Source organism: Oryx dammah, unplaced genomic scaffold (genome assembly GCF_014754425.2).
Source record: "Oryx dammah isolate SB20612 unplaced genomic scaffold, SCBI_Odam_1.1 HiC_scaffold_9, whole genome shotgun sequence".
NCBI classification, from domain to species: Eukaryota; Metazoa; Chordata; class Mammalia; order Artiodactyla; family Bovidae; genus Oryx; species Oryx dammah.
The window spans coordinates 58,325,569-58,353,423 of NW_024070193.1; positions in this window are offsets into that span (position 1 = coordinate 58,325,569).

Genomic DNA, 27,855 nt, shown 5'->3' on the forward strand with positions numbered 1-27,855 from the left:
CAGTCCATTCTGAAGGAGATCAACCCTGGGATTTCTTTGGAAGGAATGATGCTAAAGCTGAAGTTCCAGTACTTTGGCCACCTCATGGGAAGAGTTGACTCATTGGAAAAGAGTGTGATGCTGGGAGGGATTGGGGGCAGGAGGAGAAGGGGACGACAGAGGATGAGATGGCTGGATGGCATCACTGACTCGATGTATGTGATCTGAGTGAACTCCGGGAGTTGGTGATGGACAGGGAGGCCTGGAGTGCTGCGATTCATGGGGTTACAAAGAGTCGGACACGACTGAGCGACTGAACTGAACTGAGCAATGTCCTGCCCCCAGAGCAAGACCTAATTTCTCCCACCGCCAGCCCCTCCCATCTGGAAGCTTACACAAGTCTCTTATCTTCCTCCATCATAGGGCAGACAGAAGAAGCAAGAAGAACCACAGTTCCCCAGTGACTAAAACAGAAACCACCTCACAGAAAGCTAATCCAGATGCAAAGGCAGAAAGCTATGTGCCAGAGGGAGGGACAAAATAAAACCCCAGGAAAACAAGTAATGATCGGCAACCTTCCAGAAAGAGAATTAGAATAATGATAGTAAAGATCATTCAGGGTCTCAGGAAGACAATGGAGAAGATGCATGAAATGTTTACCAAAGACCTAGAAGAACTAAGAACAAAGAAACAGAGACGAATAATACACTAGAAGGAACCCATAGCAGAATAACGAAGCCAGAAGAATGGATAAGCAACCTGGAAGATAGAATGATGGAAACCACTGCCACAGAACAGAATGTAGAAAAAAGAATGAAAAGAAGTGAAGACAGCCTGCGAGAGTTCTGGGACGACATTAAGCACATCCATGTCCCCATTATAGGTGCTGCAGAAGGAGAGAGAGAGCAAGGACCTGAGAAAATATTTGGAGAGATTATAGTTGAAAACTTCCTTAACGTGGGAAAGGAAATAGTCAACCAAGTTCAGGAAGCACAGAGAGGCCCAGTTAGGATAAACCCAAGGAGGACCACACTGAGACACAGAGTGATCAAACTGACAAAAATTAAAGACAAAAATAAAATATTAAAAGCAACAAAGTGAAAAGGACAAATAACACACAAGGGAACTCCCATCAGGCTATCAGCTGATTTCTCAACAGAAACTCCCCAAGTCAGAAGGGAATGGCATGATACAGTTTAAGTGATGAAAGGGAAGAACCTACAACCAGGAATACTCTACCCAGCAGGACTCTCCTTCAGATTTGATGGAGAAATCGAAAATTTTCCTGACAAGCAAAAGTTAAGAGAATTCAGCACCACCAAACCACCTTTACAACAAATGCTAAAGGAACTTCTCAAGGCAGGAAACACAAGAAAAGAAAAATACCTACAAAAAACAAACCAAAAACAATTAATAAACTGGTAACAAGACAAAATGCACCAATCAAAAGACAGAGACTAGCTGGGCAGATGAAAACATCTGTGTGTGTGTGCACTTCCGCTGACCACATCACTCCGCTTGCCTCCCGGACTTGTATATAATTATTTTATATTGTCAAGTTAATCGTGTTCCCATTATGACTTGTAATTGTCTTCTTCTTTTTTTTTGGGGGGGGGGTCTGTATGTTGATTGTGAAAACTGATAAACATATTTTACTATTGTGATTATGTAACGATTACTTAATATCATGGTATCATGATTAGTCAACAGAAAAATAATAGAACTCTGTATCACCAAAACTATGATTTAATAGAAAAACCTATAATCACTTTTTAAAATCCAGATGCATATCAGAATTATCTTCAATTTTTTTGAAAGCTAAAAATGCCCCAGTATTGCTTTTTTCCCCCCCAGCACTCCAGATATTTTTCTAATGAGCCTCCGTTTTTAAAAACAACTGGACTAAATGATAATCTTTTACTTTCATCAAATTTCTTTCACTTTCTCTATTTCATATTCAGTGCTCCCATTTCATTTAGTTTATGTTTTCCAATTTCTCCACCTCTTCTTTTTTCTGATATTCTTTCTCAAGACTTTATCAAGCATAGTAGAAAAGCTTATATATATATATAACATGTATAATATATATTTTAGAAAACATATGAATTTTTGCCTAACTAAAAAATAATGGCACTTTGATTCCACTTGTTTGATTTAGTATAAATAGAATGCTAGATTTCTAATTAAAAATATATATGCAATAAGCAACAAAGGTTTAATATATAGCACAGGGAACTATAGTCAGTATCTTGTAATAATAATCTATAATGGAAAACAATTTCAAAAATAATATATGTCTACATGTATAACTGAATCACTCTGCTGCGCACCTGAAGCATTATCAATCAACTATACTTCAATACAATATATATATTAAGAAAAAAAAGACGAGTGGTTGCCAGGAGTTGAGGTGGGCGGCGTGAAAGGGTGGAGCACGGGAGGTTCAGGGAGGTGGCTATGTCCTCTGCAGCACTGTCATGACGGACACATGACGTTGTGTATCTGGCAAAAACACAGAACCGGAACCATACGACAGAGTGAGCCTAATGTTAACTGTGGACTTTAGTCAATAACAATGCATCCATATTGACTCACTGGTTATAACGAATGTAGCACGCAGCGGAAGGAACCCGGATGGTCATAGCGAGGGGAAGCTGCGTGGAGGGGAGCTGGTGGGAACCCTCTCCACTGTCTGCCCAGTTTACTCTAAACCTGAAACTGTCCTGAGAAACAAGTTTGCGTTTGTTTTGTTTTAATTATGGAACAGTAGGTATAGTATGAGTCCATCTGAATAAAAATAATTGCATGTGTGTATGTGTGTATTTACATGAGTGGAAGCAGCACAAGGAAGGTCTGGAAAAGTGAATACATAATAAGCTGTTAACAGGTTTTTTTCTGGCAAAGAGGATCATAGCAGAGTGTCACCTTAATGAAATAGTTTTGATACAAGAAGGTACAGAGCGATATCATGAACAGCTGGCTGTGTACTTCTCCTGTCCAACCAACTTCTTTTTTTTGTATTTTATGTTTTATTATTCTTATTATTTTGACGTATGGTTGATTAACAACATTATGCTAATTTTTACTGAACATCAAAGTGGCTCAGTTATATACACATACATTCTTTTTCAAATTATCTTCCACTGTGGTTTATCAGAGGATATTGCTTATGGTTTCTTGTGCTACACAGTAGGGCCTTGTCCATCCATTCTCTATGTAATAGCTTGCATCTACTAACCACAGACTCCCACTCCACCCTTCCGCTCTGCTCCAACAATCACAAACCTGTTCTCTGTGCCTGTGATTCTGTTTCCGTTTCATCGATAAGTTCATCTGCGTTATATTTTAATTCCCCATGTAAGTGAAAGCACATGGTGTTTGTCTTTCTTTCTGACTTCACTTAGTCTGATCATCTCCAGTTGTATCCACCATCAACCAACTTCTGGATCAAAATGTGAGTGAAGGGATTCATATCTGCCACTCTACGTATTGTGACATTTTATAACGTGAATACATGCTTATGTATACATATTACAATTTTTAAAAAGTAAAGAAAAAAGCTAGACATGATAAAATAAGATTCTGCATGAGAACAAAAGTAAAAACAATGAATTTCGTCTGCGGCTGGGGCAGCATCAGAAGAGGGAAAAGGGAATTAGCAAATGCAAAAACAAAATCCTGGGAAGGCTTGAGCTTCTTTAGGGAACGGAAAGTGATTCTGAAAGACGGGGCCAGGAAGGAAAGAGACTTGAACCGGCACCGTTTGGTTGTGGTTGGATTGTGAAGGGCATTAGACGCTGCGGTGAGGAATTTGGTCTTTATATTAGCAGCAAAAGGCCTCAGGAGCAATTTCTCAGCTGGTTGGAGATGTGCTTCGGTTTGTCTTGCAGTAACAGTGGCAAGGACAGAAGGGGCCCCATCACCCGCCTTCATGGGGCGACTCCTCCATCCACTTCTTGAGAAGGCATGCATCCTAGGTTTTAGTCTCTAAATATTGTGTTCATTTGTATTGGAAAAATAAACCTAAACATTTTCTCCCAATGTACTGAAACGATCCAGAGGTATGCATAAAGGCCTGTGACAACAACCACCCCCTTCACCCCTCCCTGCCACAGTTAGACTCCACTGACCCACATTGTTTTGGATGTCAAGGTTCAGAGAAGACCACAGCCTTCCCAGCATCCTCATAAAGGGGCAGGAACTACCTTCAGGAGATCTCAGTTAAAAGCATATATGAATATAGAGCAGTGGGAAGCTTGCAGAACAAGCCCTCAGCATCTTTAATTAATTTAACACCTGCTTCGAGAAGGAAATGGCAACCCACTCCAGTACTCTTGCCTAGGAAATTCCATGGGTGGAGGAGGAGCCTGGTGGACAGTCCATGGGGTCGCAAAGAGTCAGACATGACTGAACGACTTCACTTCACTTTTCATGCGTTTCAAACATGTGGCAGACGCTGTTTTCAATGCTAAAGCATCACAACAATGAATAAGCACAACCGTTATTACCTTTTAGAGGTGGTGGATACGGATACGGATGACAGACGCAAGAACTGACAAGAGGGCACAGTGTGTGAGAAGGCAAGGGTCGCTGTGGTGCAGAAAAGGAGAACAAGGGATCCAGCTGCGGTGTGAGTGGGGTGAGGATTTCTAAGCAGATGAAACTGAAAGTGCAAAGGCCCTGGGGTGAGTCTGGGAGGTTTAAGGCCAGTCGGGCTGGAGGAAAATAAGAGAGGCGAATACCTGCAGGAGAGGTGCAGAAGGTGACCAGAGGTGTTGGGGGAGGCCTTGGGTCTTAAAGAGTCTTGTGGATCATTGGGAGGTCCTAGATCTTCCTCTGAATGAGATAAGGAGCTAGGGGAAGGTTCTGAGCGTGGAGGGGGACACGAGGTGACTGACAACAAGGGTCCTGTTGAGGAAAGACTGGGAGGAGGCGTAGGTGGAGGGAGGCCACTCAGTAGCCCCCGAGGGGATCGGCTAGGAGCAGGGGCGCTGGTGGGCAGTGATGGGACACAGAATGGTGTAAGGGTGAGGGCCACAGTGTTTGCCGAGAAATCCACCTGAGTAATGAGAAACAGAGATGTGTCAGGATGACTGCAGTGTTTGTCCTGCGACAACTCAGGAGGTGCTGTTCCCATTAACTGAAACGGGAGATTCAAGGGCAGGGCAGCAACTGGAGCTGAGTCACAGACTTGCTAAGTTTCAAACGACATCAGAACATGATATCAGGTTGCCACTCGTTCCCCAGTTTTCATTAGCTACCCAGCTTTTCTGTAGAGGGACTACTTTCTCATTTAATTTCAATTTTTAAAATTTAATTATAGTTGATTTACAATGTTTCAGGTGTACAGCAGTGATTCAGTTACACATATTCATACATATTCTTTTTCAGATTCTTTTCCATTATAGGTTATTATTCATCACTCAGATGTGTCCCATCTGACACACATGTGTTGGGATGTGTTGCCCAATAGGCTCCTCTGTCCATGGGATCTCCAGCAAGAATACTGGAGTAAGGTTGCCATTCCCTTCTCCAGGGGAGGAATCTTCCCTGCCCTGGGACTGATGCCGGGTTTCGCAAATTGCAGGCAGATTCTTTTCTGCCCAAGCCACCAGGGAAGACTTGATATTGAATATGGTTCCCATGCTATACAGTAGGTGCTTGTTTTTAGTCTATCTTATATTTACAGTAGTGTGTATCAGTCTCAAATTCTAAATTTGTCCCTTCCTCACCTTTCCCCTATGGTAACCATAAGTTTATTTTCTAAGTCTGTGCGGGGCTATTTTCTGGAGTAGGATCCATGTCTGCCACACTAGATCATTTTCCTGGAATATGACTTCTTCACATCCTGTGCTTTTCTTTCAGAGCACGTGGCAGTTTGCAAGGATATATACATGACTCTTTCATTAATTTCTGTCTCCCAAACAAACCTGCAGTTTCCATGAGGACGGGGAAGCCTGTTTCACTGTCTGGTCCTCAACTTTCAGATCAGTTTCTGCCGTACTCAGTTATCATGAATGAATAAACTGAAACAAATTTTTGCAGAGAAGGAAAGCTCTTCCCCATTTTTTTTTTTTTAAAGCTAACAAAACCAACTAAGAGCAGCTCTACTTCTCATATCTTTAGCCACCAGTCAGTCTCCACACTTCCTCCAGAGTTATTGTCCAAACCCTGCTCGGGCGGCAAAAAGTGTGGAATCTGGGGGTTCAAAATCTGTGTAACTTGAGCAAGTTTATTACCATTTCTATGTCTTGGGCGGGGGCGGGGGGGAGGGGTTGCTTCCTAGTGGCTCAGTGGTAAGGAATCTGTCTGCAATGCAGGAGCCGGAGGGAGAAGCAGGTCAGAAAGATCCCCTGGAGAAGGGCATGGTAACCCACTCCAGTATTCTTGCCTAGAAAATCCCATGGATAGAAGAGCCTGGAGGGCTACAGTACATGGGTCGCAAAGAGCTGAACAGGACTGGAGCTACTTCACACACATATACACACAAGTCTTGGGGAGTAGTAACAGTATCCTTTTCATAGGTTATGATTAGGATTAAATAAAATGATTTATGAAAGATGCTTTGTGCAAAGTTTAGCACATAAAAAGTGCTTAATAAGTATTAGTTATTATCACCACTAAAAACATCAGTTATTATTAATATCAATAACCTCAGAGATGCAGATGATAACCCTAATGGCAGAAAGCAAAGAGGAACTAAAGAGTCTTTTGATTAAGGTGAAAGAGGCGAGTGAAAAAGCTGGCTTAAAACTCAACATTCACAAAACTAAGATCATGGCATGTGGTCCCATCACATCATGGCAAATAGATGGGGAAACAGTGACAGGCTTTATTTTCTTGGATTCCAAAATCACTGTGGACAGTGAAATTAAAAGCCATGAAATTAAAAGACCTTTGCTCCTTGGAAGAAAAGCTATGATAAACCTAGACTGTGTATTAAAATTGGAGAAGGCAATGGCAACCCACCCCAGTACTCTTGCCTGGAAAACCCCATGGACGGAGAAGCCTGGTGGGCTGCAGTCCATGGGGTCACTAGGAGTCAGACACGACTGAGCAACTTCACTTTCACTTTTCACTTTCAAAAACCAGAGACATTACTCTGCCGACAAAGTTCTGTCTAGTCAAAGCCATGGTTTTTCTAGTAATCATGTATGGATGTGAGAGTTGGACCATAAAGAAGGCTGAACACTGAAAAATTGATGCTTTTGAACTGTAGTGTTGGAGAAGATTCTTGAGAGTCCCTTGGACTGCAAGGAGATCCAACCAGTCAATCCTAAAGGAAATCAGTCCTGAATATTCATTGGAAGGACTGATGCTGAAGCTGAAGCTCCAATACTTTGGCCATCTGATGGGAAGAGATGACTCATTGGAAAAGACCCTGATGCTGAGAAAGATTGAGAGCAGGAGAAGTGGGCGACAGAGGATGAGATGGTTGGATGGCATCATCGACTCAATGGACATGAACTTGAACAAACTCCAAGAGATAGTGAAGGACAGGGAATCCTGGTGTGCTGCAGTCCATGGGGTTGCAGAGTCAGACACAACCAAGTGGCTGAACAACAATGACAACAATTATTACCAGTACCAGGTGGCGCTAGTAGTAAAGAACCTGCCTGCCAATGCAGGAGACATAAGAGACGGGGGTTCGATCCCTGGGTCAAGAAGATCCCCTGGAGGAGGGCACGGCAACCGGCAACTCACTCCAGTATTCTTACCTGGAGAACCCCATGGACAGAGGAGTCTGGCAGGCTACAGTCCACAAGGTCACAAAGAGTTGGACGTGACTGAAGCAATTTAACATGCACGAACTCTCATCATCATCATTATTTTATTCATCCAACCTCAAAAAGCTCTCACGGCTCACATTTGTGCCTGCAGAACGATGCCTAAACTCCACAGCAGGCATCCAGGTCCGGCGTCCTTTGTCGCATTTCAATTTCGTCACATATTTATCTTTAAAGAGTTATGATTCGTGAGGTCAAAGACAAATATATGGGTGCAAAGTGAAAGAAAAGAATAGAATAGATCTCAAAACAGCCTTCAGGAAAGGACTGGAAAGAGGGATAGACAGAAATTCTGAGAGTTTTAAAGAGGGGAAAATATACTGGAAGTGAGGAGAAATAAATATCTCCCCAAGGGAAGGGACTTCATGGAGCCTTGATAATCTGAAGTACTGATATAAAAGACATAGCTCTCTTTCCCAAAATTTGTGACTCTGGGAAAACAGCTGAATTGTATCTTGGCCTCCCTTGCTGAGATGAGAGTCTGGGGAACAGAACCTGGGTGGAAGGGCTGTGCCACCCCAGCAGGCCTGGACCATGAAACCCGCTCCTGGGTGATCTGCCATCTTCCCCATCCTCTAGGGACTTTGCAAGCCACATGCAGAGCACACTGATGCACGGGTGAAATGAACATGAATCCCTGCATGACTATATGGAGCAGAATCCCCAGCCCCACCAACTACACTACTGTGACAAGCACAAGAAAAAACTTTACTAAAACCTGAAGGCTCTTGGTTTCAGCAGCTGCCACAACCTCGCCTCTCTGGGGCCCAATTAAAACTGAAGCCTGGATTCAGAAGACCCGTGTTTATATCCCAGCTCTGCCACTTCGTTACAGATGAGTCAGGACAAGTCACTTCATCTGGGAACTGCTGTGAGAATTAAATGGAAAAAGACTCTGTAAACTGTGAACCTGTTGTAAACATTGGATATTATTAGTATTAGTCCGTTCTTTCTAAATTGGCCAAATAACATAGTCTAAGAATAGTATACAGGGATTAGTCATTCTTTCCGAACTAAGAAAAAGAAGAGCACAGTCTGGGATCTTGTGATACTGGTATTAACTCAAGTGTTGGAAAAGGAGTTTGGTGGACCTGTGGAAGGCCAGTGATTCACTTCAGGACTCCTGGAGTTACTCTTCTGCTTTGCTATTATCGAGTAAAATTTTTGTGAGTATTTCAGTATTTTTAAGTAAACACAACATTTGGATCTCTTAATAATTCAACTTTTGGTTGGGGAAGGCAACAGAAGGAAAGAGGATTAATTCTAGACAAGCGGCTTTCCTGGTGGCTCAGACGGTAAACAACATGCTTGCAATGCAGGAGACCTTGGTTTGATCCCTGGGTTGGGACGATCCCGTGGAGAAGGGAATGGCACACCCACTCCAGTATTCTTGTCTGGAGAATTCCAGGAACAGAGGAGCCTGGTGGGCTACGGTTCACGAGGTCGCAAAGAGTTGGACATGACTGAGTGACTATATTAATTTCTTCAGAGTCAATGTATTCTAAGTATTCTTATTGACCAACACTTCGTTTGGTACTTTTTTTATTTCTCACAAATGTTAACAATTCTTTTCTGTCTCCATACAATCTAGAAATCCTATTCCAATGTGGTTTGCATTTTAAAGTAAATGATGGAGACTTCCTTGGAGGTCTAGTGGTTAAGACATCACCTTCCAATGCAAGGGGTGCGGGTTCGGTCCCTGGTTGGGGATGCTAAGAACCCACATGGTTCCAGGCCAAAAAACCAGAACATAAACCACAGAAGCAACATTGTAACAAATTCAACAAAGACATTACAAAAAATAAAAAGATGGAAAAGACCGAAAGAGACTTTCAAGGTTGAGAATTATTTGTCTTATAAATCCTACCACCTTTCTGAGCACTGGCCAGCCCTGCAAGTTGTAAGCAGGCTTCTTGGTGTGAAGTTTGGGGTGTGAGGTTTGGTACCAAGCTCAGTGAAGAACGTCTGAGGCCCCGTAGAGGCCTGGGAGGCAGATCCCTAATGGAATACAGCTCTTGCCTATTGAGAGTCCCTGCTACCGCCAGAGGAAAGGCAGGAGGCAAAGTCTGGTTATGAAAACCACGTGGGCTCTTCATTCCTGTGGACCCACCCACTCAGAGGAGGTGATTCCTTAAACCAGCCTCTGCTCCTTTTTTCCTGCCTCCCCCTCCCATGTGAATGCTGAGCCCATCTCCTCCCCAGCCTTAAGCTTTTCTTGTTCACTGAAATTTGGGGGTGAGGAATGACTCTGGAAAATGAAAGCACATCCTCCTCCTTTTCTGGATCTTTTCTCCCTGTGGCTATACTCCCTTCCTCCCTTGCTGATCACTTCTTACTGGATTTGGGGCATTGGAATGGGAATCCAAAGACTGAACTCCTGCTCATTGGCACATGAATAAAGTGACTACTCTGTTTGGACTCAGTATCTCAGCTGTAAAAAGAAAGGAAGGGTAAACTAGCCTCTCTCCATCTATTAACCTTCAGTTCAGTTCAGTTCAGCCGCTCAGTCGTGTCTGACTCTTTGCCACCCCATGAACTGCAGCACACCAGACCTCCCTGTCCATCACCAACTTCCGGAGTTCACTCAAACTCATGTCCATCGAGTTGGTGATGCCATCCAGCCATCTCATCCTCGGTCGTCCCCTTCTCCTCCTGTCCCCAGTCCCTCCCAGCATCAGAGTCTTTTCCAGTGAGTCAACTCTTCGCATGAGGAGGCCAAAGTACTGGAGTTTCAGCTTTAGCATCGGTCCTTCCAAAGAACACCCAGGACTAATCTCTTTTAGAATGGACTGGTTGGATCTCCTTGCAGTCCAAGGGACTCTCAAGAGTCTTCTCCAACACCACAGTTCAAAAGCATCAATTCTTCGGCGCTCAGCTTTCTTCACAGTCCAACTCTCACATCCATACATGACTACTGGAAAAACCATAGCCTCGACTAGATGGACCTTTGTTGGCAAAGCAATGTCTCTGCTTTTTAACCTTAGGTTTTGCATAAAATCAGTTTCTGATCGACAGCTGAAGAAGGATGTCTTCAGAATTTTCTTGCTAACTTCTAAAGCTCTGCAGTGACACAAATGCTCCTTCTATTTGCTGGGTTAGGCAGCTTGATGTATTTCCAAAAGAAGCAGGTTGAAACCCTGGAATGTGAGTAAATTAGGAGTCAGTGTAGACGAGCCTGGAGATGTGGCCTCAAGCTTTGTTAGGGGGGACCCTTTATGTATATGTTAGATTTGGAAATGTATTCTCTGGGTAATGGAGAACCTTGCAAGGATGACCGGATTTGTGTTTTAGAAAGTTCATTCTTGACAGAGGATGAAGACAGAAGTCAGTGCCACAAGCTAAAACTACCACTAATTTTTTAGGCAAAAAGTGGGGAGAATCTGTATTATAAAAGTATAATATATTTGGAAAAAAAGGGAGGAGGCCAATTTGATACATTTGGGGATTTTGTGACTGAGGGAGCTCTGGAGAGAGCGGAGGCCAGGACGAGCCTCACTGACATGAGTGGCTGGATGATCACAGTGAACACCTCTGACTTTGTTTACCTAGCATCCTGTGATTTTACTGAAAACAATAAATTACACTTTCTTTTAACCCAAAACTGCTTAACAATTTACTTCGAGGCAGATGCCATTGTTTTTCCCACAGTTTTGCTCCCATAGACTTAACTGATTGGCCCAGAAAGACCTCACCTGTGCGATCATAGAACCCCTATAACCCTTAGTAGCAGGCAATGGATGCGGAGGAGTACAGCTGAGCCAAGCCAATCAGAGTTTCCTTGTCCAGATGTTGAACTTGGAGCTGAAGCAAGCTTCAGTTGGTCCCTTTCTATAGATAGAAAGTTGCTATGAACTGAATGTTTGTGATCCCCCAAATTCATGTGCTGAAGCCTAATCCTCAATTCCATGGTTTTTGGGGGTGAGGATGGAGTCATCACAAAAGAGATTCGCGCCCTTGCAAGCAGTGACACAAGATGACCTCTGCCCTCCATGTGAAGACACAGTGAGAAGCTGGCTGTCCACCAGCTACCAAATCTGACAGAGTCTTGATTGTAGACATCCCAGCTTCCAGAACTGTGAGATACTTTTCACTGTTTGATATTTAAGCCACGGAGTCTGTGATACTTTTATCATAGCAGTTTAAACTGAGACAAAATTTCAAGATAAGAGATGGCAGCCATGTTTTCCACCGTGTACAACAGTCTGTGCTGTACTTAGTCACTCGGTCATGTCTGACTCTTTGCAACCCCATGGACTGTACCCTGCTAGGCTCCTCTGTCCATGGGATTCTCCAGACAAGAGTTCTGGAGTGGGTTGCAATGCCCTTCTCCAGGGGATCTTCCCAACCCAGGGATCAAACCCAGGTCTCCTGCATTGCAGACAGATTCTTTACCAGCTAAGCCACCAGAGAAGTCCAAGAATACTGGAGTGGGCAGCCTATCCCTTCTCCAGGGCATCTTCTAGACCCAGGAAGTGAACCATGGTCTCCTGCATTGCAGGCAGATTCTGTACCAGCTGAGCTTCCAGGGAAGCCCTACAATAGTACAATAGTCTGTCTGAAGCAGAAGAAAATGAAACCAACAGGCAAGGAAAAGCAGAGAAGAAAGTCCTGATAATGTTTGAGACCCTGGTTCCAGTTTTTCCTGGGGCCCATTTGCATCTCTGCTTCTCCTACAGTTTGATTATAAAACCTTCCTTAGATTCCCTGAGATGATACTTCCTCTTTGTTGCCTAAGCTAGTTCAAATTGAGGTCAGGCACTTGCAGATATGAATTTAATGCTGCAGTCCGTGACTGAGCTGGGGAGAAGTAGACAGAGGCAATCTGAGAGAGAGGAGAATGAGGTCTTGGACATTTTTAGGCTGAGTTGCTTTGGACATCCACATGAAGATTTCCAGTGGTTATTTGATGACAAAGCTAAAGATCAGAAGATAGATCATAGGGACTTCCCTCGTGGTCTGGTGGCTAACACTTCATGATCCCAATACAGGGTTGGATCCCTGGTGAGGAAACTAGATCCCACATGCCACGACTAAGACCCACCACAGCCTAATTAATTAACTAATTAATTAAAAGAGAAGATAGATCACATTCTCCAAGTCATCAAAAATATATTGAAAAATACAAGTCTAAGTCTGATGTCCTATAATCACTAAATATATGCAAATCAACAATGATCCTTTTAGAATGATATTAAGTAGCTACACTTCTGTTCAATTGAACTAACATTCAGTTTACCATTCTCACACTGGTTCACAGTGATATTATAAGTTGTTTTCCTAAGAAGCTTTATGAAATCAGGATTATCTCTCTGGCATCCCCCTAATATTCTAGTTCAGGAGGATCACCTAGATACCAGGTAAACATAGCATTAGCCTGACATGACCCCATCGTGGTGAACACAGCTCCCAACACTGGCTCCAAAGCAATGTTGCTGTTGCCTAAATATTCATAAATCAATCATCAATAATTAATTTTTGGCTAAATCACCTGTCCTCTAAATCAGTAGAACTAAGAAGTAGTAGATGGATGTGAAGTGTGAAAGTATTAGTCCTCAGTCATGTCTGACTCTTTGTGACCCCATGGAATGTAGCCTGCCAGGCTCTTCTGTCCATAGCATTCTCCAGGCAAGAATACTGGAGTGGGTAGCCATTCCTTTCTTCAGGGGAATCTTCCTGACCCAAGGATTGAACCCAGGTCTCCTGCATTGCAGGGAGATTTTTTTTTTACCATCTGAGCCGCAAGGGAAGCCCCAGGAGATGGATATGTGTGCTAAATCACTTCAGCTGTGTCTGACTTTTATGACCCTGTGAACTGTAGCCCTCTAGACACCTCTGTCCATGGGATTCTTCAGGCAAGAATAGTGCAGTAGGCTGCCATTTCCTCCTCCAGGGGATCTTCCCCCACCCAGGGATCGAACCCATATCTCTTGGCATCTCCCGCATTGCAGGCAGGCTCTTCACCCACTGAGCCACCTGGGAAGCCCTTGCTTAAACACACTGAGCCACAATTTTCCTCATCTGGAAAATATTTAGGTTGGTGAAAAGTAATTACTGCTTTGGCATTGTTGAAATTTGCTTTTTGCTGTTGGAATACATTCTTAAATGTGGTGTATAAATGAGCATTTATACATCATATAAATGCTCATGTCTCACTTTGTGTTTTTTCACTAATGACTTATTACTTGCTGTGTATTTTATATTTATTTTAGACTAGGGAAATGATGTTAGACAAAAAGCAAATTCAAGCGATTTTCTTATTTGAGTTCAAAATGAGTCGGAAAGCCGGGGAGACAACTCACAACATCAGCAACACATTTGGCTCAGGAACTGCTAACAAATGTACAGTGCAGTGGTGGTTCAAGAAGGTTTCAAAGGAGAGGAGAGCCTTGAAGATGAGGAACTCAGTGGCCACCCATCAGAAGCTGACAATGGCCAACTGAGAGCCTTCGCTGAAACTGATCCTATTAAACTACACAAGAAGTTGCCAAAGAAATCAATGTTGACCATTCTGTGGTCCTTCAGCCTTTGAAGCAAATTGAAAAGGTTAAAAAGTTCAGTAAGTGGGTGCCTCATGAGCTGACCACAAATCAAAAAAAATTGTCACCTTGAAATGTCATTTTCTCTTATTCTATGCAATAACAATGAACCATTTATTGATTGGATTGTGATGTGCAACAAAAAGTGGATTTTATATGACGATCAATAACAATCAGCTCAGTGACTGGACTGAGAAGCTCCAAGGCACTTCCCAAAGCCGGACTTGCCCCCAGAAAAGGTTACGGTCACTGTTTGGTGGATCTGCTTTGCATCGGATCCACTATAGCTTTCTGAATCCTCGTGAAACTGTTACATCTAAGTATGCTCAGCAAATGCTGCTACTGCTGCTAAGTCACTTCAGTCATGTCCAACTCTGTGCAACCCCATAGACGGCAGCCCACCAGGCTCCCCTGTCCCTGGGATTCTCCAGGAAAGAACACTGGAGTGGGTTCCCATTTCCTTCTCCAATGCATGAAAGTGAAAAGTGAAAGTGAAGTTGCTCAGTCATATCTGACTCTTAGCGACCCCATGGACTGCAGCCTACCAGGCTCCTCCGTCCATAGGATTTTCCAGGCAAGAGTACTGGAGTGGGGTGCCATTGCCTTCTCCAGCTCAGCAAATGAGATACATCAAAAGCTTCAATGCCTGCGGCTGGCATTGGTCAACAGAAGGGCCCAATTCTTCTCCAGGACAACACCCAATCACACGTCATACAATCAATGCTTCAAAAGTTGAATGAATAGGACTATGAAGTTTTGCCTCATCCACCACGTTCACCTGACCTCTCTCCTCCAGGCATCTTACTACCAGCTTCTTCTAGCATCTTGACAACTTTTGCAAGGGAAATACCTCCACAGCCAGCAGGATGCAGAAAATTCTTTCCAAGAGTTCAACAAATTTGGAAGCACAGATTTTTACACTATGGGAATAGAGATATTTCATGTTGGCAAAAATGTGCTGATTGCAATGGTTCCTATTTTGATTAATAAAGATGTATTTGAGCCTGGTTATAATGATTTAAAATACATGGTCTAAAACGACAATCACTTTTGCCCAAACAGTGCAATTAGTGATTAATTCCTTAGTACATGTTTGAGAATTAAGTGAGATAAGGAACTACTAAAATAGTTCCTAGAACATAGCTGGCTTTCCGTAAAAAGTAGATGTGACTGTGCTTGTTTGTTTTATCTGATGACATTCGCTTCTTCCGCTTCCCATTTACCCATGCGTATCAGGGGTCTCAATTCCCTTGCATATCCTTTCTATCTGGCTTCCTATTTGAATTACTTCTTTCATTTTGACTGGCACTAGTTCATCTCCATGAAAGCGAAACACACTCCTCTACTGATAAGCGTTGTTCATATAGATAGTTTCCAAAATTGGCAACCTTCTTAAGCAGCTAGTAAAAAGAGGTCCACAGTCATTTCTGTCCACACATCTGGCAGAGTGTTCATTTCTGGGCTGATTCTCCAATAAGTCCAGAACAATTAAAGTCACACTATGTAAATTGTGTACACTGTACTAAATATGTTCATGTAAGAAATTACACCGTTCTCGTCTCCTCTTGCCTTGCAAGGTATTCATTGCTTTCTAGTGGAGCTGGCATGATAGCATTGGCTGAAACAGAACTGCCCCACAAAGCTCGGGCCTCAGGGCCTTGCCGGTTAATGCGCACCATCAAAGCACGGCAGGGATTCTTCGTCCACCAAGCACAAACCTCTGTGGAGTGACCTCCTGAGCAGTCCTCGCATCCATCTCCTTCCCCTGTACCCCTCCATTCCCACAATAACACTGTCCTCACTGCCAGAGAGGGCTCCCTAACTAGTAAATATAAGTACGCTGATGCGCCGCGTGGGCTGCTCAGGAGGCTTGCGCAGGCTCCTGATGACCTGGACGAGGCTTGTGCAGGCTCCTGGTGACCCGGTTGCGTTTCTCCCCACGCACAGCGCTCCTCTGGTCTGCAGCCTCACCACACCAGAATGTGGAGCTCCACTGACACCTCTCTCTCAAAGCAGTGCCCCCCATGAGAACCTCCTTCCACTTCCCCAGCATTTCTGCTTTTGGCCTAATCCAGACATCACTTCTTCTGGGAGGCTTTTTCTGAACCAAGGCTGGGTCCCTCTGTGAATAAACACACTGAACTGTGGCATTTATCGCACTGCGCGGGCATTGCTTTGTCTAGGTCCGTCTACTAAACTGTAGGGACTACCGGGTAAGATTTGCCCATCACTGTGTTGTCAGGGTCACACACAGCACAGTCCTGACTAGCTCTCAGAAGCTCAGCCTTAAAATCAGTGAACGAATAAATGAAGGGTGACATTAAAAGGTGACAGGAATCAGAGCTAAATACCAATCTAACAATACGAAATGTTTGGGACACATTTACACCAAGAAGTTGCTATCTGAAATTAAAATTTAACTTGGCATCTTACTTGCTAATGAAATGCCTCTTTCTGTATGTCTAAGAAGTAAATGCACTAAGTTCAACACAGGGAAGTCTTAGACTACTGACTACCTTACTGTTATATAGTGAATAATCATGCTGCTGGTGATGAATAAATTGCTTCTCTTTCTTTAAACCATGGGCATTCCTCATTTCAATGTTCTGGCTTAATGTGGACCAATATAACATGCACTCGCTCACATACTTTATTATTCTGAACACCATGGTTGATTAAATTCCTAGGAACAGCTGTGGCCCTTTAAAAGTACCAAATTCTAATTCTTTACACATTCCACTGACAGGCTAAATTGCTGACTTTATTTGGAGTCTCCCAATTTTAAATTTTACTGTCAGGATTGCACAATCAGTAGTTACTGCTGTTGAGTAAGTAATGAGTAATCTGATTTCCTTTTTTTAATAAGCACAATATGCTTTTCTCATTCAGTTTCATCAATAACTTATCAGTGATCCTTTTTAAAATAGAATTTATTTTCTCAGTGAATTAATAAGTAAACAAATAAGATCAAGTTAAGGGCACAAATATTTATAACACAAACTATGTCATAACAAGATTTAGGTAATAAAGAAGGAGAAAACCTTTAATACACAATTGGTTACACAATTTAATATATTTGTTAAGCATCTACTAAAACATACAAAAATTCCTAGATCACTAGGCATTTTACCGAGAAGGCAATGGCAGCCCACTCCAGTACTCTTGCCTGGAAAATCCCATGGGTGGAGGAGCCTGGTAGGCTGCAGTCCATGGGGTCACTAAGAGTCGGACACGACTGAAGTGACTTAGCAGTAGCAGCAGTAGGCATTTTTAACCTAAAATGCCATAAATAAAGAAAATGAAAGTGTTAGTTGCTCAGTCATGTCCTATTCTTTGTGACGCCATAGACTGTAGCCCACCAGGCTCCTCTGTCCATGGAATTCTCCAGTCAAGAATACTGAAGTGGGTTGCTATGCCCTTCTCCAGGAGACCTTCCCAGGCCAGGCATCGAACCCGGATCTCCTACATTTCAGGCAGATTCTTTACTGTCTGAGCCACCAGGATCTCTTGTTAATTCTAAAATTATTTATTTATTAAGAATATAATTATTTATTTCCATTTAAGATTTTAGCCTAGAATTGCAGATATAAAAATGAGTGTCTGCCAGAAGGAACAGCCTTATTTAGGGTTATGATATAATTTAATAAGATAAAAAGAAACTAACATATGTAAGAGGTACAGAAAAAATTCAGGAAGGACTGAAAGGATGTGAGGGAGTTCCTTTCCAGCTGGAGAACCCAGGTAAGAAAGTCTTTGTTCCTGGTTTTTATAGATGCAATGCCATCAGTCTGGGAACTTCCAGGGTAGGTAAGATTCTAAGATGGCTGAGAAGGCCCTGCCTTGCAGAAGGGTCCCTAGGGGCAAAACCCTTCTCTACAACCTTTTTTGTTGTTAGACTTTTTGTGTGTGTGTGATATGGACTTTTTTTAAAGTCGTTATTGAATTTGTCACAGTACTGCTTCTGTTTTGTTTTGTTTTTTCAGCCCCAAGGCATGTGGGATCTCAGCTCCCCGGCCAGGGTGTGAACCCACATCCCCTGCACTGGAAGGCGAAGTCTTAACCACTGGACCTCCAGGGAAGTGCCCACCACTTTCAAGTGCTTAAAAATGACATCCTCTAAAGAAGACCAGGAATAATGCTCATCCAGGGGCCACAGGTCTCTTGAAGCTGTCTTCCTACATGTGAGTACAACCAGCCTCTCAGTCAACAGACACCAATGCGCCTGAAAGAGGTGGCTGCCTTTCCCAGTTCAGGGCCCCGAGGACTTGCAGCCCCATCAGGACGCCTTAGAGGGACTTTCCATGGGCATGCTGTAGTGTGTGAAGAGACAAGTCCAGGAAAGCTTGTGGGGACTTCAGGGTCTGATTCATTTTCTAGGATCATGTAACTCTCAGCTACCTGGGCCAAAGGGTGTGGAAGGCAACTGCAAGGTCCAACCCTGAGCCTTCTGTGGCTTCTCCTACAGTCACCGGATGCTCCTCCAGGCAAGCTCTCCCCCCTCGCTGGTTCTCCTGTGTTCATTCAGGAGTATGAGTGTGAGTGGCCGGGAGACCAACCATGGAAACAGCAACTGCAAGGCCGCTCACCCCAGAAAGCTCCACGAACTGAGTTTTTATAGCTCATTTGGCAGTAAAATCTGACCTCACCTGAACTCACTTGAAAACAGAATCTCACCTGGACTGACATGAGGCTATTTAGCATCTTTGGCCACCTGGCACAGATGCTCACATGCTTTACAGAAGAAATGCCAGTGCATTTTATACAGAGTGCTATCCTGCAGTCTGCCACGAATGTAAATAATTACAATACTTGCACTGTATTATTTTTTAAAATCCAAGATATTTCTGAATTCTGATATCAGGCCCCAGGATTTTGGGTAAGTCCTAGTGGCCCCACAGTACAAAATGAACCATTGATCATGAACAGGGTAAAGAGAGGAACTAACTATACTAAGGGTGGACCTGGGTTCACTTATTATTTCTAAAGTCTTACCCTTTGGCAAATGAAAGTAATATTTTTCTAGATCAATAGATTTTAATACGTGATCTTGGGACCCTGGAAATTTGTAAGCTGTCTTATGGGGTCTACACTTTCATTGCTATATAGCAAAAAATATACTTTTACTTTATAATGACAGGAAAAACATTGCTGATAGCTCATTACGTACCTGTTTGCAGGGCAGGAATACAGATACAGACGGAGACAATGGACTTGGGGACACGGAGGGGGAAGAGGAGGGTGGGACAAATTGGGAGGTTGGATTGACATATAAACACGACTCTGTGGAAAACAGATAGCTAGTGGGAAGCTGCCATGCAGCCCAGGGAGCTCAGCTCAGCGTTCTGTGATGACCTAGAAAGGAGGGACGGGCAGGGTGTTGAGGGGAGGTTCCAAAAGGAGGGGATACATGCATATGTATACCTGATCACTTCAATGTACACCAGAAACTAACAGGACATTGTAAAGCAATTATATTCCAATAAAAAAGTTAATTTCTTCTTCCCACTAGTTTCTCTCTCTCCCCACTGCCACCCCCCACTTTCTCCTGTGTGTGTATGAGAAGGAGGTGGGACGTGGAAAAAAATAGCTCCATGGATACCCCCAGCGTAGCACAAGGCTCTGTACTCATAAAGTGTATTGAGCAGGGTTTACCAGCGAAAGAACCCACAGGATGCACATAGAGAGAGAGAGAGAGAATTTATTCTAAGAAATCAGTTCATGTGATAATGGAGGCTGGCCAATCTGAAGATCTTCATGGGGAACCAGAAAGCTGGAGACCCAGCGGGCTGATTCGGTCTGAGTCCAAAGGCCTGAGAATCATAAGAGCCCACCATGTAGTTCCAGGCCAGGAACCAGCAGAAGCAAGACCCACACAGAGCTAAGGTTTCAGTTTGAGTCTGAAGGCAGGAAAAACTCTCTTACTCAGAAGAAGATCAGCCTTTCCATTTCACTCATCTGACTGAGTGAGGCCCGTCCATATGAAGGAAAGAAATCGGCTCTACTCATTCTGTTGTTTTAATTGTCAGCTTCATTCACAAACACTCTTACAGAAATTCACAGAATACTGTTTGACTAAATAAATGGACACCTTTTATTTGACATCACCTGGTCAACTTGATGCATAAAATTATCACAGAAGGGGACCACATGCTTGGAGTTTAATAATCTGTGGTCCCCATTTGGAAATTTTCAACACTCTTTATTTTGTATTTACAGTATCTAACTGAAGTTCAACAGACATTAAAAAATGTGCCAGGGGCTTCCCTGGTGGCTCAGTGGTAAGCCACCTGCCAGTGCGGGAGATGCAGGTTCGATCCCTGATCTCGGAAGACCCCACACGCCACAGAGCAGCTAAGCCTGTGTGCCACAACCACTGAGCTTGCGCTCTTGAGCTCGGGAGCCGCAACTGCTGACGCCCTCAGGCCCTAGAGTCCATGTTCCGCAGCAAGAGAAGCCACGGCAATGATAAGCCGAGGCACAGCAAGTGGAGAGTAGTCCCCACTCGCCCCAACTGGAGACAAGCTCATGCAGCAACGAGGACTCGTGCATGCGTGCCTGCTGAGTCCCTTCAGTTGTGGCCAACTCTTTGCAACCTTATAGACTGCAGTCCCCCAGGCTCCTCCATCCGTGGGATTCTCCAGGCAAGAATACTGGAGTGGGTTGCCATGCCCACCTCCAGAGGATCTTCCCCACCCAGACCCCCATCCATATCATGTCTCCTGCATTGGCAGGCGGGTTCTTTACCACTAGAACCACCTACAAAGACCCAGCACAGCCAAAAATAAATATAATAGATAAATAAAAATTTTTAAAGTTGTGCCAGGGTCTCAGAGGCTAAATGGACACCCAAAGTTCCACACCACCACCTCCCAGCCTCCAGGGACCTGACAAGCCTCCAGGGACCTTCTCATCTGCTGGTTCCCCCATCCCTGCCCAGTGGCGGCTGCAGCCTCAGCTCCTGCATGAGACCTGAGTGTGGGAAGGACCAGTGCCGGGCACCTGGGGAGTCCTATGAGTGTCCCGGTGCTGGAGGTCAGATGACATTAAATAGCAGAAACCAACAGCAAAAGCACTGACACACTGTCGTCCTGACTTTCTGGACAGAGGGCCTGAATTTCCCTATTGCACAGGATGCTGTGAAGCCTGAAGCTGGTGCTGGTCAGGAGTGTCCACGAGGCCCTGGATCCTGTGTTTCCCACTGTTGTTGGGTTTTCCATTTTTGGTGGTGTGGGTGCAAAAGAAGGAAAAGTTCCAAATCAGTTCATTCGCCGGATATTTGTACCTTGGATCATAACCGCCTTGCCTTTCCTCTCTTCCCTTTGCAAGGTAAAGGGCCCCACTGATGTTGGCCAGCGGCTCCACGCCCGGCCTTCTGACTCACTTCCGGCCCCACCCACCTGGTCCAGGAAGCGCCCTTCCCCTCCTGCTCTTCCTCTGCCTCCTCCTCTTCCTCTGCTTCCTCCTCCTCCATCCTCTTTTGTCACCATGACTGCCACCCCTGTCATTCTGAGGAGCTGTCATGCTGGTCGTGTGCCAGGCCTTGTATCAGGCGCACTGACTGTTATTGAACCTCTTCCTTGCAGCCCCCCAGCGGGATACGCGGAGTCAGCCCCACTCTGCAGATGGGGGACACGGTGGCTTGGGATTTGCATGGGATCTGTGGCCAGGAGGTGATGAGGCTGGAAGCCACCCCTGGGCCGGCTGTTTGTGTGGAACAACCGTGTAACAACCTCCCAATGTTAATGACTCGTCTTGTCATCTTCCAAAAGAAGTCCAAACCTTTTAGTCTAGCAGCTAGGGCCTCTATAACACAGCTGTATCTGCGTTCTAAGCTTATCCTCTCTTATTCCCACATTAGTCAGATCTCTTTCAATTGCAAGGGACGGAAGCCCAACATAGCAGAAACCCAAGAGCAATTGATTGATTCCTGTAACTGGAGAGTCCAAGGTGGCACAGCCGGTTTGCTCCAGGCTCAGTTGGCTCTGAGAGTCAGACTAGACTCTGTCCTTAGGATCTCCTTTCTTCCCTCCTGGCTCGTCATCCTTCCCAGGTGGCTTAATTCTTAGGTAATCTTCTTTTCTGTAATGGCAGAGATGCCTATGCCAGAGCTCAATTTACACCATCTTCATAACTAGTAATCACAGAAAAAATAATCCCTTCTCTTCTTGCATCCTTATTAATCTCCCCCAAAGGATTCTGCTCCAGAGATGTTCCACATGTCCTGATTCGACAGACTGTGTCCCACATCTGTTCCCTTGGGGGGAAGGTAGGACCCCGAGATTGACAAGAGTGGTGAACAAGCAATTCCTAAAATCAAAGGCAGTCCAACAAGCTAACTAAATATGTCCATTAGACTTCCTGCTGGAACTGGCAGTTGTGACTGAGCACGGCACATTTTCCCTGACCCTAGAGCAGCAGATCCCAATATTTTTGGCACCAGGGAACGTTTGGTGGAAGACAATTTGTATACCGACAGGGAGCAGGTGTGGTTTCAGGATGATTCCCATAAGGAGTGAGCAACCTAATCCTTTGCATGCGCAGTTCACCGTAGTTTCCAGTTCCTATGAGAATCTAATGCCGCAGCTCATCTGACGGGAGGCGGAGCTCAGGAGGTAATGGGGAGTGGCTGTGAAAACAGATGAGCCTGAGGCTCACTCACTCACCCACTGCTCACCTCCCGCTGTGCAGCCTGCTTCCTAACAGACCACAGACCAATACCAGACCATGGCCGGGGGATTGCGGACCCCTGCTCTACACTACCGTTCACGCTGCCCATCTTCCCTCCATGCCTTAAGGCTCCAGAACACTCTCTGTTTCTAATATTTATCCTTAACTTAGGATCTGAATTAAGCCTCCTCTTCTATGAAGCCATATCCAGCTTTCCATCCCAAAGGGATCTTAACTTGCTTACTACCTGGATTTATCCGCTTATAGGAGCTCCCCATGCTTCAAAGTTCTGGGCATGAACCAATCAAAAGTTCAGTGCAGCTTCAGCCTCCCTTTCTGATGAGGTTTAAGTTCTAGGGCCAGTTCAATCTACCGTGTTGTGCCAGTAACAAGCTTGCCTGCTGCCCCAAGCACTGAGTATAATGTCTTGTCCTTCCATTTGTCTTGCATTCCCTTGGTGGCAAATTCCAGTTTAGGAATTTGGGAGAGGGTTTTTAGCCCCACAAAATATTCTCTATGCCTCTTTCCTTTCTGTGAGAATTTGCCATCTGGCATGAAGACCTGTAGACTAGGGGCCAGCTCCTGCTGAGCTAGTCCTCTCCCTCCCACGACCTTCCTCAATGCCCTGCCTTCTGTCACTCATCTGTCACTTAGCGTGGACCACCTTGTCCTATTGGGTATCTCTGCATATTAATATTGACCTATGATTATGATGAACTATGTGCGTGTGTTAGCCGCTCAGTCATATCTGACTTTTTGCGACCCTGTGGACTGTAGCCCTCTAGGTGCTCTGTCCATGGAATTCTCCAGGCAAGAATACTGGAGTGGGTTACCATTTCCTCCTCCAGAGGATCGTCTTGACCCAGAGATCAAACCCAGGTCTTCTGCATTGCAGACAGATTCCTTACTGTCTGAGCCACCAGGGATATCACCAAAATAACTAGTGATACTCCCTTGTGGTCCAATGACTAAAACTCCACGCTCCCAATGCAGGGGGCTTGGGTTCTATCCCTGGTCAGGGAGCTAGATCCCACACGCTGCGACTCAATATCCTGCATGCCACAACCAAGACCTGGTACAGTCAAATAGATAAATAAATAAATGTTAATAATAATAACTAGGTTTTGCAGTAGGAAGTCCCAGATAAACTGTGAAGATAGTTAGAGAAGTTTTAGTGTATTTGTGAAGCACTTAGTAATTGTTCCACCCTGTACTAAGCACTGACTGGGTGCCATTTGGAAATCTGGAAGACAAGACCTGTTTCCACAAGGCTGTCATCTTTCTGCAGAGGCTAAAGAGGACAAGTTCACGCCACACTCCACGCTGTTGATCCTGAGAATGACTGGGCAACAGGTTTTCGGGACTCAAGCAACCAGTTCTGGTCACTCCAACTATATTTTGAAGCCTAGCAATCCTCAGGAATCTACAACAGGAATGAGAACCAGGAATTCCTCACATAGGCTGCATGCACGAATGGAAATAAGGATCCAGTGCATAGGAGAAATTTGTCAAGAGCCTGAAGGACCTAGGTGTGATGGAAGCCTATGGAAGATAGGAAAAGCTCCAGGCCAGATTACTTTCGATTGTGTCAGTGTATTAGTTACTGCATAGCTTCTGCTATAATAACAAAGGGCTTCCCTAGTGGCTCAGATGGTAAAGAATCTGCCTGCAATGTGAGAGATCTGGGTTTGGTCCCTAGGTTGGGAAGATGCCCTAGAGGAGGGCATGGCAACCCATTCCAGTATTCTTGCCTGGAGAATCCTATGGACAGAGGAGCCTGGCGGGCTACAGTCCATGGGGCTGCAAAGAGTCGGACACAACTGAGTGACTAACACAGATGACAGCAAAGACCCAAATGTTACTGTGTCTGAAATAAAACAGTTATTTTTCCTTCACGTTAATTTGTCCAAATGTGAGCTGCCCAGAGTGAGTATGGCAGCTGCTTGGTATCGCAAACCTTAACTCCTTCTATGTTCCTGTTCTGTCACCCTCAGCCTGCAGCTTCCATAGGACAGTCTAAGATGGCTAGTCCAGGTTCTGCCATCAATTTTGCATCACAATGCTGCTACGGCTGCTGCTGCTGCTAAGTCGCTTCAGTCGTGTCCGACTCTGTGCGATCTCAGAGACGGCAGCCCGCCAGGCTCCCCCGTCCCTGGGATTCTCCAGGCAAGCACACTGGAGTGGGTTGCCATTTCCTTCTCCAATGCATGAAAGTGAAAAGTGAAAGTGAAGTCGCTCAGTCCTGTCCAACTCCTAGCAACACCATGGACTGCAGCCTACCAGGATCCTCTGTCCATGGGATTTGCCAGGCACACAGTAAATGGGAAGAGTGCATCACAGTAAATGGGAAGAAAACAGGGGCTAAAAGTGAGTACACGCATACCATTTGAAGGCATGATTTAGAAGTGAAACACGTCATTTCCACTAACATTCTATGGGTCAAAACTTAATCACATGGTCTTACTTAGACACAAGGGAGGCTGGAAAACGTGGTTCTTGGTTGGGCTGCCGTTTGCTTAGCTCAAACTTAAAAGATCCTATGACTGAAGGAAGGAAAGAATGTTTAATAGTATAACGAGCAATAAGTAAAATTAAATCGAAGCGGGATGGAGAGAAATGTATTTGCTTCGTCTATTGATCACTTGTTACAACAGAAGTACTTCCAAATTGTTAAATTTAAAAAATGCTTCTCTTTAAGCTTCTTTGTGTCCCAAGTATCTTCCTGTCCATCTTCTGTTCTTTTGATTTCATTGTTCCTTCCATACCTAATTCTGGCTCTCTTGAGAAACTAACACACCAAACAGAATTGGGACACAAAGACTGGTTCATTCATTTAGTACATTTTTGTTCGGTGCCCACCGTATACAAAGCATGATTCCAGGTGCTTGGACACATTAATGAACAAAATCAATGTCCTGCCTTGTGTAGCTCCTGTTCTAATAGGGGGCAGGGAATACAAAGAAAAGAAGAAACTTTAGTTTCCATGGAAACAAAGCTACTTGTATCTCAGACAAGGCTATAAACACCTAGAAGCTCAGATGTACATCCCCTTTCTATAGCCTCGTAAAGATGGTACACGCTTCATGTCTGCTATTAGACATTTGTAGAAAGGTTCTTAACAGTGTAAACAAACATCTCTCTGTGGTCCCTTGGATCAAATTTTCTTTGAGAAAAAAATTGGCAAGCTTCATTTATTTCTTTTCACAATCACTGGATCCATGTTTACTGTAGGACTCTTTTTTTGGGGGGGTGTATTAGAAACTTAAGTAGGTTAGGCAAAAATAGGGAGTGGCAGTGATAATTTTTTAAAAGGATTCTGGGATCTCTTATGCATTAAAGACAACTGAATGATCTTAGGGACAAACGGAACTAAAAATTCAAATGCAACCAGTATTTTCTCTGTTGTACCTCTCTCGCTGTGAGCTCATTTTTTTCTCTGAAGATTGGCTTTCTCTATGGGGTAAGGAATGCTACACCTCCACATCTGAAACCCCATGCTCTCAGACAAGAGAACACGGGGTTCTTTGCCACACTCCAGTGTGAACACTCCGAAGCAGCACTCCACGCTGGCCTGTCTTGGGCCAGGTATCTATCCCTATATCACTGACCCATGGCTACAGAGTCAGGGTAACAGAAAAGATGTGATCCTGGAAAATGGATCAGATCTGTGGTTGCCATGGGTGAGGATGAGGGAGGGGGAATACAAACTTCCACTTGTAAGCTAAATAAGTTCTAGGGATGTGATGTACAACAGGAGTAATATAATTATTACTGCTGGATGTTAAATATAAACGTTGTCAAAGAAGTAAATCCCAAGAGTTCTCATCACAGGATTTTGTATCTGTTTGAGATGATGGATAGTCACTAAATTTACGGTGGCTATCATTTCATGATGTATGTAAACCAAATCATTATGCTAAACACTTTAAACTTAGAAATGCTGTGTGTCAACTAGGGGCTTCCCTGGTGGCTCAACGGTAAAGACCGTGCTGCCAGTGCAGGAGACTTGGGTTCCATTCTCCGGGTCAGGGAGGGCCCCGGAGAAAGAAACGGCAACCCACTCCAGTACTCTTGCCTGGGAATTCCCATGGACAGAGGAGCCTGATGGGGCCACAAAAGAGTCAGACGTGACTGAGTGACTAAATGAATGTGTCACTCATATCTCAGTAAAACTGGAAAAAATAAATATGAAATAGAAAAGAAAATACATGATCCACTTCCTGGTTAGGCCAACTCAGTTTTGGCAAAATGCCAACTGATGGATTGTCATAAGAAATGAGAATATCTTATCAGTCACTTTTCCAAGAAATGGACCCCAAGACTGAGCAGATGAAAAGCAGAATTATTTTGAAAAAGTAAAACAGTTCCATCTGCCACAGTCAGATTCCAGCTCTTCACTGTTTTGAGAGAATGGCATGTTAGTTAAGCAAAAATTCACAATCAGAAGTATGTGTTAGTTGATTTGGGTTTGTTTTGGAATAGGCCTCAGTGTGTACATCTTTTGAGTGTATATGAGCCTATAGCAAATGAGTGTTCAGGAAGTTCTGCAATATCATCAGTTATCTTTAAAACATAAAACCTTAATGTAAAAAGTATTCTGCAAGCAATGAAAGTTCTTGTTTAAAAACATCAAGGTCCCAGGAAAACAGCTCCAAGTTTTTAATTTTTGTTTTCCATTTGGTGGTGATGCACATTATAATTTTTCTTCCCCAAATGAAAATGTTTTGAATCATAATACTTCTTCCTTCTTTTATGACTCGTCATGGAGTGACATCAGAGTTAGCATTTATCTTTCCAGCCAAGGATTTGTGTAGCTTGACTAACATTTGAAATGTTAGGGCAGAGGCTCTGAGTTTCTGAGCTTTGTAAAAGTCCTTAACATAGTG